At 35.6% G+C, this 10,654-nt stretch overlaps 1 long non-coding RNA gene across 1 annotated transcript; it reads left to right on the top strand.

The window, feature by feature from the left end:
• Positions 1–407: 407 nt before the first annotated feature.
• LOC120247389 lies at positions 408–10,402 on the top strand. The gene is made up of 3 exons (XR_005532290.1): positions 408–486; positions 8,005–8,093; positions 10,351–10,402. It is a non-coding gene; the product is annotated as an uncharacterized LOC120247389 (long non-coding RNA).
• Positions 10,403–10,654: the final 252 nt, after the last annotated feature.

Below are 10,654 nucleotides of genomic sequence, written 5' to 3'. Positions count from 1 at the left end.
CTATGGTTAGGGATTTACAGAAACTCATTCACACTCAAGTGTCATCAGTCAATCAATCAGTTAACATCTATAAATGGCAGATATTAGATCTCTTCCTTTTGATGAGTGAATGTGGTGGGAAAGATAGTAGAAAGAAACTTAGAAAACTCAATGTTTCTGCAATGTGGATGGACGTACCATTGAGATGAGGAAAGAGGAACATAAAAAGAAGGTTGGGAACATAGAAGACAGCATTGAAAATTTCATGGATTCAATTACCTTCTCATTGCCAGATGGAATGTAGAATTCAGTCTTGACTCGATTCCACCGGAATTGGATTCAAAGAATATAATCTACAAATGATTCATCAGTGATATGTTTACGTTTGAAGAACAAAGTATTATACTAGAGATTCTGCAGAGAAGATATAATAGCTATCTTTAATTTACATTTTGACACCTGAATGCACAGATATGAAGCAGCTTCTCCTATTGTGTGGAGTCCATGGTAAGTCACAAATCAAAGCATGGGATTGGGACTGTCGTACAAAGCTATCCTCAAAGATAACTAACAATAAATTAATACAGTAAGAAATTTTATATATGGCTTTCCCATAGGAAAAGCAGAGCCACCCACTTGAAACGTCTACTTTGGAACTTGCAAACAAGTTTGATGTCAATCTGCTTTTCAGAATTTCTTGGCTTAAGGGATTTAGTTCTTCCTGAGGTAAACAAGCTAGGAGACTCTGATTAGAGGTAGGCTGGAGTGCTTGGGTAGCTCAGCTGGTTGAGTGACTGACTGAATTTTGGCTCAGGTCATGATCTCACCGTTATGAGATCGAGCCCTGAGTCAGGCTCTGTGCTGACAGCACTTGACAGCATGGAGCCTGCCTGATATTCTCTCTTTCCTTCTTCCTCTGTCCCTCCACCCCACGCAAGTGCCCTCTCTGTTTCTTTCTCTCTCTCTCAAAAAAAAAAAAAAAAAAAAAAAGAGGCCAGACACCTGATTGGATGCTGGAAGAAGCAATATTTTGTCACAGAATGCCTTGCCCCTTGCTCCTAGAAGGTAACACTAGAGTTATTGTAGGCATTATGGAATTATTAAAAATAGATAGCAATTATTTAATTAAGTCACTAATTACACAAACATTTATTGATTATCAATGAGAGATGTAGTATAAGATACCATGATTTGTTCGGAGGAAGGTACAAATATTAGCCATATAAAGGCTTGGGCTTTGATTTGTGTCAACAGAAACCAGCTAAAGTTAACATTAAATCCAGGGGAGATTTATTATAAGGGGATATGGCATTCTAAGCAAGGGAGTATACCAAACCTCAGGAAGAGATGCTTCAAGAGGCCATGGAACTTATTCCTTTAGTACTGGGGCCATGACTACCCTCTCAGTACCTGGCACATGGCTAATAGTGCTTGATTAACAATTGTAGAAAATACTTGATTGACAGTTATAAGTTAAGGGCTGACCCAAGAATGGAAGAGTCTGTAGCAAGAAGCCCACAAAGTGGTCAATTTCCATGTGTCATGTCTTTGCCTTTGCACTTGTGTTCTTTCTCCTCACTAGACAGAGAATATGGCTGGTCTACCATCTTGGAATTTAGACATTGCAATCCAATTACACTTAACTGTATGTGATTCTAATTGGCTCAAAATAGATGCTTTGTCCCAAGAGGTGGCTTTGCCCTCATGGCCAGGAGTGTAATTATGTGGTAAAACACATTCAGGGGGCACACCTAGAGAGAACAGTTGTGAGTAATGTTTACTGCAGATTTGGTAAATAACTAAGGTAAAACTGGATCCTGCAGTACTAGGGCCTTTTGATATATATATAAACATATATTGTTTCTCAGTGTTCTACACTGAGCCATCTCCATCCAGTCTCCCTGGAAACATGCTACTTACACCTGTGTTTTCAAATAACCTCTTATAAGTTTGATTCCCAAATCTGTATTTTTAGCACAGAGTTCTTTCCTGAGCTCCAGATCCATATATCCATCTTCTTACTTAATTTTCCATGGTTGTCTCTTAGACACCTCACTTCTGATATGCTCACAGCTGAAATCATCTTCCCTCTAAAATTTGTACCTCTGCCAGTATTCTTTAACATGGCAGAAGAAGTGAATTTTTTAAAAATACACAGTAAAGGCCATGGTGAATATTGGCAAATATTAGTTTCATTTGAGTCCAAATCATGGATACAAAAAAGGACATCTTGGAATTTGGAATAGAAAATTAAAATCTGAAAACTGCCAGCAGTATCACACTTTAATAAAATGTGTGCCCACACATAGTCTGAAAACAAGATGTAATTTGGGAATTCAAATCAATTTATTTGGCTATTGGATGCAGACTTAGTATTAGGGTGACTCTATATCCCAGTTTTCCTGGAACTGCTACAATTTGTTCCTGTTTGCCCAGCATCCTGTCTAGTTTCATATTTGTTTCCAATGTTTTATTTTTGATGGACTATTATTAGTAGTTGAATTAAACTAGTCTTACATGAGCTTAGTAGAATTCCACTAGCTTCTGCCATGTTCTTATCCAGTAATGTGCGAGTATGTAAGGTGAGTATGTAAAGTGAAAAGAATTTATATTCTGTCACTCTTCCTAGCTTTTTCCGGACAGAGTGCGACTAACCTCCGATTTCATCCAAAGCAGCTAATTCCATGTGGCACCCATGTGGTAATGAAAGGGGTGTTCTCCTCTGATGCCTCTGATGGTTCTTGGTATACTAACCAGTTGTGCCGGGGTCCAAATGATGGTCTGTGAGATTCACAGAGTCATCAACCGGTTAATTCAATGAGAAAATGGGAAATTATAGTTTGTGTATACATGAAAGAAAAGCAGGTAATAAAGGTTGAGTATAGACTGCCATGGAAAACATAAAGAATAATTTAAACAGTCTTGCTAGAATGATTTTGGTATTTAATATATGGTGCAAATTTCTAACTGTTCAATAGTTTTCATTTTTGGCAATACTTTTATATTTTGCAATACATTTTTTCTTAAGCAAAAAATTATTGAAAAAACAAAAGTGCATGTTTGGTGAACAATTAAACACCATATCTCAAATATATTTTCATGTTGACTATATGACTTGCACAAAAGGTTAAGTGACATTTACTATCCACTATCCTAAACGGATATAACTGTACGTGTAAATAAAATATGACAATTTGCTAAGCACCGTCAGTATATACTACAAAAGAAATGTCTTTTGGAGGCAGAGTCCAAAGTAAACTATTTAACATTTGCATATATAGTCAGTGTGTTTATATATCACTCTTTGAAACATGCGTTTTCATTTAGATCAGATGACAGCTCCTTTCAGTTAATTTCACTTATTTTGATTCCAAGGTTTCTTTTACACACAAAAAAATGAGGTTTTGCTTTTATTTTTGACCCATTAGTAGGAAAAAACCCTCCATAAAGTGTTAGATGATGTCAATTTTATGCCAGTGTTATCAGATAGTTCAAGTAGAAAATTAATTCCAAAAGTGGTTTAATGTTTTCCCTCATTTAATTTACAGAATCCAAGTAAAACTTTTGGAAGCACATTTTGTCATAGATGAAATGCATGACATTACTGGAAACGGAACTGCAAATTCTTTACAAAGGGCAACACTGAGGATAAAATTATTTGTTCTTCCAGTGATCATAAAAAAGAAATTTTGGAGTAGTGTGGCATCATACTAAAAACAATGTTTTTAACAAACTAAGAAAGTTATGGAGCAGATATATATGCAGATTTGGTCGTGGCACACATATAACTCACAGCTATTTCCAAACAAGCTGATATATTCTATGTATCAAAATAGAAACGGTATTGTTTTAGAAATACTTTTATTTTGGAAATTTATTTTTTTGAGCAGATCTACTACATAGTCCCACCAATAAAATAAGAACAGTTAGTTAGCCAAAGCAAATCAATTTTAAAATTCTACAACTTCCATTATTTTTAGCATCCTCTTCAGCTCTTAAATCTATCTTGGCTTGGATGATCAATTATATGATTATCCTACCTATTAAAATAAAATATATCGCTGCTGATCCATTGAACAAAGACATAAACTATGTTATTTGACTCTTCCTTCTCACTCACATGTCCAGTCACTAAATAATCATATTTGGAATTAAGTTCCCACTTGTCTGTCACTACTTGAATTCAGTGCTTTAGCGTTTCTCCCTCAAATTGCTTCAGAAGACTTCTGTCTGGTCTTCCCTTCCCCATCTTTAGTCTTTTCAATCCATCCTCCATACTGCTGTCAAAGTGATAGTTACTTAAAATCATTTGAAAGTTCCTAATTTCCTACAGAATGAAGTTCAAGCTTGTTGTCATAGAAGGTTTATGCCTAGCTTTCATACTTTGCTTCTTGCCTCTTACCTTTAGGTGCCCTTCACTCCTGCCATATCTGTGCATCAGATATACTGTCTTCCTTCAGGACATGAGACAGACAGGATTTGTTGAGCCTCTTACAATGTTTTTCCCTTTTTCTCTGCTTGGCTCTTAGCCTAAGGTACATTCCTTTACTATAGAGTGAACATAATCTATTATAATCACGGATTTTCTATCTCCCTCTGTAAACTGAGTTTCATTAAAACAGAGAGACTATATTTCCTTTAATATTCCCAGTAATGAAAATATTCCCTTACACATAAAAAATGCAGTAAAAGTGAAAACGAGGTAGAAAAAATGAGTGTTGTAATGAGAGAGCAAAGGGATAAGTTATTTCCAGATAGAGAGAAAGAGGGGGAAAATTCACACATGAATCTGAACTTTTAAATGATCTTGTGGTATGTATATGATTTGAACATGCAAACATGGAGAGAAAAACATCGCTGGCTAAAAGTACAGTTTAAGAATATAAAAAGAATCTTGGACACAGTGAGAATTTAGTGTGGGTAAAGTGAACTGTAACAGGAAGTTGAGTGATGAGGGCTATTTGCCAGGTCCAGATCTAGATTCCCAAATGTCAGTCGAAAGTTCAGGCTTTATTCTCTTACGAATGGGAAATATTCTGAGTGTTTGAATAGAAATTGTGCATCCACATCTACATGTCATCTAAAACTATATGTGAAAAGGTTTCATGGAAGGAAAAGAAAACTAGTTAGGAAATCATTGCATAGGCTAGATGAACAATAAGCACTGCTACTGTGGAGCCAGCTTGTACCTGCTAGTGAGAGCCAGTTGCTAAGTTTTCAGGAATTTTGAGAGGCAGTTTTTATATACAATCATTATTAAAAGCTAAATTATGTAAACTTACAATTAAATAATTTCTATTAAAAGTAAAGGTGATAAGTACTCAAAATCACTCACTTAATACTTATTTTACTATTGTCTGTGCATTTGAGGTTTACACATATCTGCACTGGGCACATAAGATAAAATTGTATACTATAGCATATCTCTTCCCAACTCGATTTTAGTGAACTTATGGTAGTAGCTTGAAATTAGTCATGACAGACTGTTTACACTACGGTGATTGGCAAATGCTGCAATCATGACTTGATTTTTTGTTGTGCTTATTGTCTAGATTTAAGAAAGTCATGAAGAAAATTATAATAATGCAGATTAAACTTAAAATTATGTCATGCCTATGGTACTTCCATTGTGAACACCACAAAAATTCATAGAATACTTTTCCCTTTTTTTAAGATTTACTTATTTATTTTGAGAGAGAGAAAGTACAAGTGGGTGAGGGACAGAGAGAGGGAGAGAGAGAATCCCAAGCAGGCTCCGCCACTGTCAGTGCAGAACCCAATGCAAGGCCTGGTCCCATGAACCATGGATCATGGACAAGAGTCAGACACTTAAACTGAGTCACCTAGCATGCCCATATGTTTTTTCTAATAAATAATTTTTTCCAGAAGTTGCCCATGTTATTATTGAGTGAGTAAAGTTCCAACATATGCCTTTATTATTTCAGAATATTTACATCAGAACTTCATCTGTGCAACCATAGATTGGTTAGCTGTTGGTATGAGAGTTTGGTGAAAATCAACAAGTGCATTGTGTGAGAATGAATTGAACCTGTAAAATTTATAACAAAGAATAATATAGATTTTATTATAATTTTTAAGTTGTGTGCTATACATCTTTTATTTTAATAACATTTATACTAAATTTATGTATTTTTTGCATCTATATATCTATCTATATCTATATCTGTATCTATCTATCTATCTATCTATCTATCTACATACACATTTCTGGAGGGGGTGAATGACATTGTACACTGCTGGCAATATGAACTTAGCAATAAAAATGGGGAGAAAGGAATGCTTTCAAAAAGTATTTGGAGGTTATGCTACAGAATGTAAAAGCTGTATGTAAGGGAATGAGCAGTTATAAAGAGATGAATGAGGTTCTGAGGCTTGTTGAAATATATACTTTAGAGAAATATGAAGCACAAGTAGAAAAGATGTATAAGGAAGAATAGTTGAGTTTTTGACCATTGTATAGATTTGAGAGTCATCTGCATTGAGGTGTCCCCAAATAAAAACTATAAAAGGGAGAAAATAGCTTAGAGAGAGGTCTATGAGAGGAATCCTAATCTTAGAGGAGAGGGAAAAAAAAAGGAAATGCAGAGAAAGAATCAGGAGTAATCAGAGAAGTGGGAAGAGATCAGGAGACTATGGATGAGGTCAAAGGAACCTGGGAAAGAGAAGATGTCAAATAGGACATTGTCAATAGAGATGGAAAATTTGCAATCAAAATCTGTGAGTATTGTGTTTGAAACAAGCAACCTAAAGGGGAAAAAGTAGTATTTAGATTAGAACAAATCGCCACATATCACAGTAAAAGACAGAGCATATGATATAAATGTTCTAATAAAAGAATCAGGAAAACACAAGTAATTTATCTTCCAGAATATCTGTAGGTTTGTTTAGAACCCCAATTAAACTTCAGAGGATTGCATTTAGACTGTCTTGACAGAATCACAAATATAGGCTATAGATTCTGAGTCCTTGAAAGAATTTGCCTACTACCTCAAAATCAAGTCCAGGAATGGTGATTGTAGTTGGCAAGTTCTGGTATTAGGAGATCTCAATTACTCACATGAGAGCAAAATCCAAGAGTTAATCCAAGTGATTACGAGGTGAAAGACATGTGGACTACATACCTAACACAGACACATACTCATAACTGAAGTGTGAGCTTTATTTGATAAGGGTCGTGACAGAAAATGGATTTGGAAGGAAACTGGACAGCAGACTTCGCCAGCTTTCTCATCGTTCAGGGGGTTGTGCTGTGCTGAGAAGCCAGAATCAACACTGCAGCAGCAGCACTAATAGGGCAACTCTAGCCTTTCTGTTTCCCACTAGGTGCAATGAAAAATTGACAAGACAAGGTTATGTCGAGAAGTTTGCTATGTCCGTTAATTACTCATGAAAAACCAGAATTTTCTAGAAACTGGGGAATTGGGCCAGGTGATCCTCCTGAAATTTGGGAACTTGTGTTCTACATATTCTAGATATATTACCTTGAAAATCTACTTTGAAGAGATTTCCCCTACAAAATTGGGAGGTCTCTAAAAGTGACTTGTACTTTTTTAGTATTGTTGTCAATATTATAGTTTTATGATTTCTCTCTTACATATATCAAGGTCGCTTGACTTTTAATATACTTCTTTGGCTAAACTTGAAGTGGAATTACTATAAGAGTGTGAAAACACTGTATAGTAGTATTTTTTTTAATTCATAAAAATATTTCTCTGCATGAGCTTAAAGGAAAGAAGAATGTTATCTAAGGGAATAGGGGAAAATCAGGTATATCTATGCCCCCTTTCCAAAGAAGGTCATGTTCTGAGGTTCTGAGTGGATATGAGTTTTGGGCGATACTAGTCAACCCACAGCAGCTCATAATTAGTTCAAAATTTTAGAGAATATTAAAATAATTATAAAAATTACAGATTGAAGTGTTCTAGGTAATAAAGATTATATTCAGATTTATTTTGTATCATATTCTCACTCATTTTTCATTTAGTTTAATTTCTCCTTCTCTAGCTGCTCCCGTCTCAGAAGGCTATGTCTTACCAATGAGAAAGGATAAATCTGGCCCTGTGGTTGATATTTGTGGGAATGCAAGGTGACAGGTAAGCTGATGCACTCTTTCTAAATATCTGACCCACAATGTAGCCAGACACTTAAAAATAAAATCTGTGTTTCCTAGCTGTGTGGTTATATTAATATCAGACTAAGTGACTTCAAGACAAGGAGTACTGCCAGAAATAAAGAGGGCATTTCATAATGATAACAGGGTCAGTTTATCAGGAAAAGATCTTACATGTGTATTCATCTAATAAAAGAGTCTCAAAATCTGCAAAGCAAAGATGTACTTAAATCCACAGTTGTAGTTGGACATTTTTAATACTCCACTCTCAATAATTGATAGAACATATAGACAAAAAATATCAGTAAGGATGTAGAAAATTTGGATAGTTCTATCAAAACTTTTGGCACAAACAGTATTTTGTAAAACATTCCACCCACCCAACATGGCAGAATACACATTCTTTCAAGTACATATGGAAAGCTGACCACGAGGATCACGAGAGTCAATAGCATAGACAGAAAAAGTAAATGATTTATTTCTTTAAAAAAATTGTACAGAGTATATTCTCTAATCACAACAGATTTATATTAGAGGTCAATAATATATAGAAAAATCCCCCAAATATTTTGAAATTAATAAAAGGGTATGATTTATGAATAAGAATCCAACTCTTAAAAAGAATGCCAATTAACCATTGGCTGTCTGCATCAAAAAAGATGTATTCAACATTATGAATGAACTTTCTAGCTACCTTAAGATTATTTAGATGGATGTTCTATGTTACTTTTCATGGTCCCATCTTCTTTGAAAGCCTCTAGAATCTCAGAGACTTCCTGGAGCTGCAGAGGGTGTTGCCAATCATCTTGGAAATGCAAAATAAATGCTTTTTCTACAGAGGTTAATGTCATTGTTTATTGACTGTTTACTCAGCTCAGATGTAATTGGGGTCATTAGGGATCCGGTCAATACCTGACCTTGTCCAATAGCGGGTGCAAGCTGTGTTACTGGGTGTCACACCAGCTAGCCCCTACTTGGTGCGCAGCTGTTCCCACAGCGCAAAGCAGAAACAGAGGTGCCATCCATCACTGAAAACTTTTTTTTTTTGGGAAAAAAATCTTCTGCTGTAGACATGGTGTTTCAAAAATCAGACAAAATATATTTCATGGAAAATCTATTTTGAGATCGACATTCATTTGAAAAGCTAAAACTAGCATCCGGATAAAAAAAGGAAGGGATGAAACATCAAACTGAAAATATCTTTCTATATTGTGACATTTTCGCAAATGTAAATGAGACCACCTTTAAGGCTGTCACAAGCAAAGAAATTCAACTGGGGTCTTGATGACTGAAGGGATGTTAAAGAATCTCTCATCAACGGACCAGAAAGAATAAAGCAAAAGCTATCAGTAATGTGCAGATGTTATCAGGATGTGACTTCAGCACAACCCCACATCCCGATAAAGAGACAAAACTGCAGATGTTTAATATATTACAGGAACTAACTTCTGTTTTGCTTCTCCAACTTTATAATGTTTAATTTTTTTAAGACACGAATTGCACTTTGAAGAACTTCCTCTCATCTTAATTACTTCGTAAGTCTAAATGCCGAATGACGGGAGTTCTAAGTCTAAATGCTAGGATGAGGGGAGTTCTGGGTGAAGTAGCACAGAGATTACCCCCCTGGGTGCGGAGCAGTGTGAAGGATGCCAGGAGTGATTTGTGTAAGTCCTCATATGCAGGCATGGGAGAGAGTTCTCATTGTTGTGTGATAGTGGAACCCTAGGTGTGAGATAGAGACCTTGCACTGATTTCACAACAAACTTACTTTAAATCTGCTGGAGTCATGGAAAACCAAAAGAATTCATAGAAAAACATTTGTTAAACAGAGCAGAAAATATTTGGAGATGTGTAGCAAGTAGTTCTGCCCAGATGACTTCTTAAGTTAAAAACGGTAAGAGTAATGATTTAATAGATTGTTTACACTACTTCAAAAAAAAAATTATGTGCCCCGGTGTGAAATCTGTTTGGGGGAATGTTGGGTGTTCGTTTTTATATTTTTGAAACCAGTTAACTGTAAAGTCATGAAAAAGTTGTACCAAGACCTATATTCTTTCATTTTGATTAGTTTAGATATAGTCATTTGCCAGGAAGGTTTTGTTTAAAAAAAAAAGTCCATTTATTCTCTTCAGATGTTGTTTTTGACCCCATCTCTAAGTGAGTGTGGGCGGTTGGGGTGGAGTAGGTCAGGCTGGTACCCTGTTCTGCCACCCACTGGCAGTCTTTCTTCTCTTCCTCAGGGAGCCAACCTTGCCCTTCAGGGCCTTTATGCCAAACAAGCCTATATTGTCTGGATAAAAAGGACAGAAGATTATAGGATAAAGACACAGAAAAAGGAGAAAAAGGTAATTTTTTGAAAAAAATAGGATGACACCTTTGAGATTAAAAACATAAACCATGCTTATTAGTTTTCTGGGATGGGATTGCACTTAAAAAAAAAAAGTAATCTATAATCAAAAGAGCAAGTGTAGCAAGGTTATCCAAGATTTTCTTTTTACTTTTAGTGGGAATGATTAAGTCTGGTGTTTATAAAGATGAAAATTC

Source organism: Hyaena hyaena, unplaced genomic scaffold (genome assembly GCF_003009895.1).
Source record: "Hyaena hyaena isolate Hyena2069 unplaced genomic scaffold, ASM300989v1 scaffold_518, whole genome shotgun sequence".
In the NCBI taxonomy this organism is placed as follows: domain Eukaryota; kingdom Metazoa; phylum Chordata; class Mammalia; order Carnivora; family Hyaenidae; genus Hyaena; species Hyaena hyaena.
The sequence above is the reverse complement of the archived record's forward strand: the minus strand, read 5'-3'. Positions and strand labels throughout refer to the sequence as shown.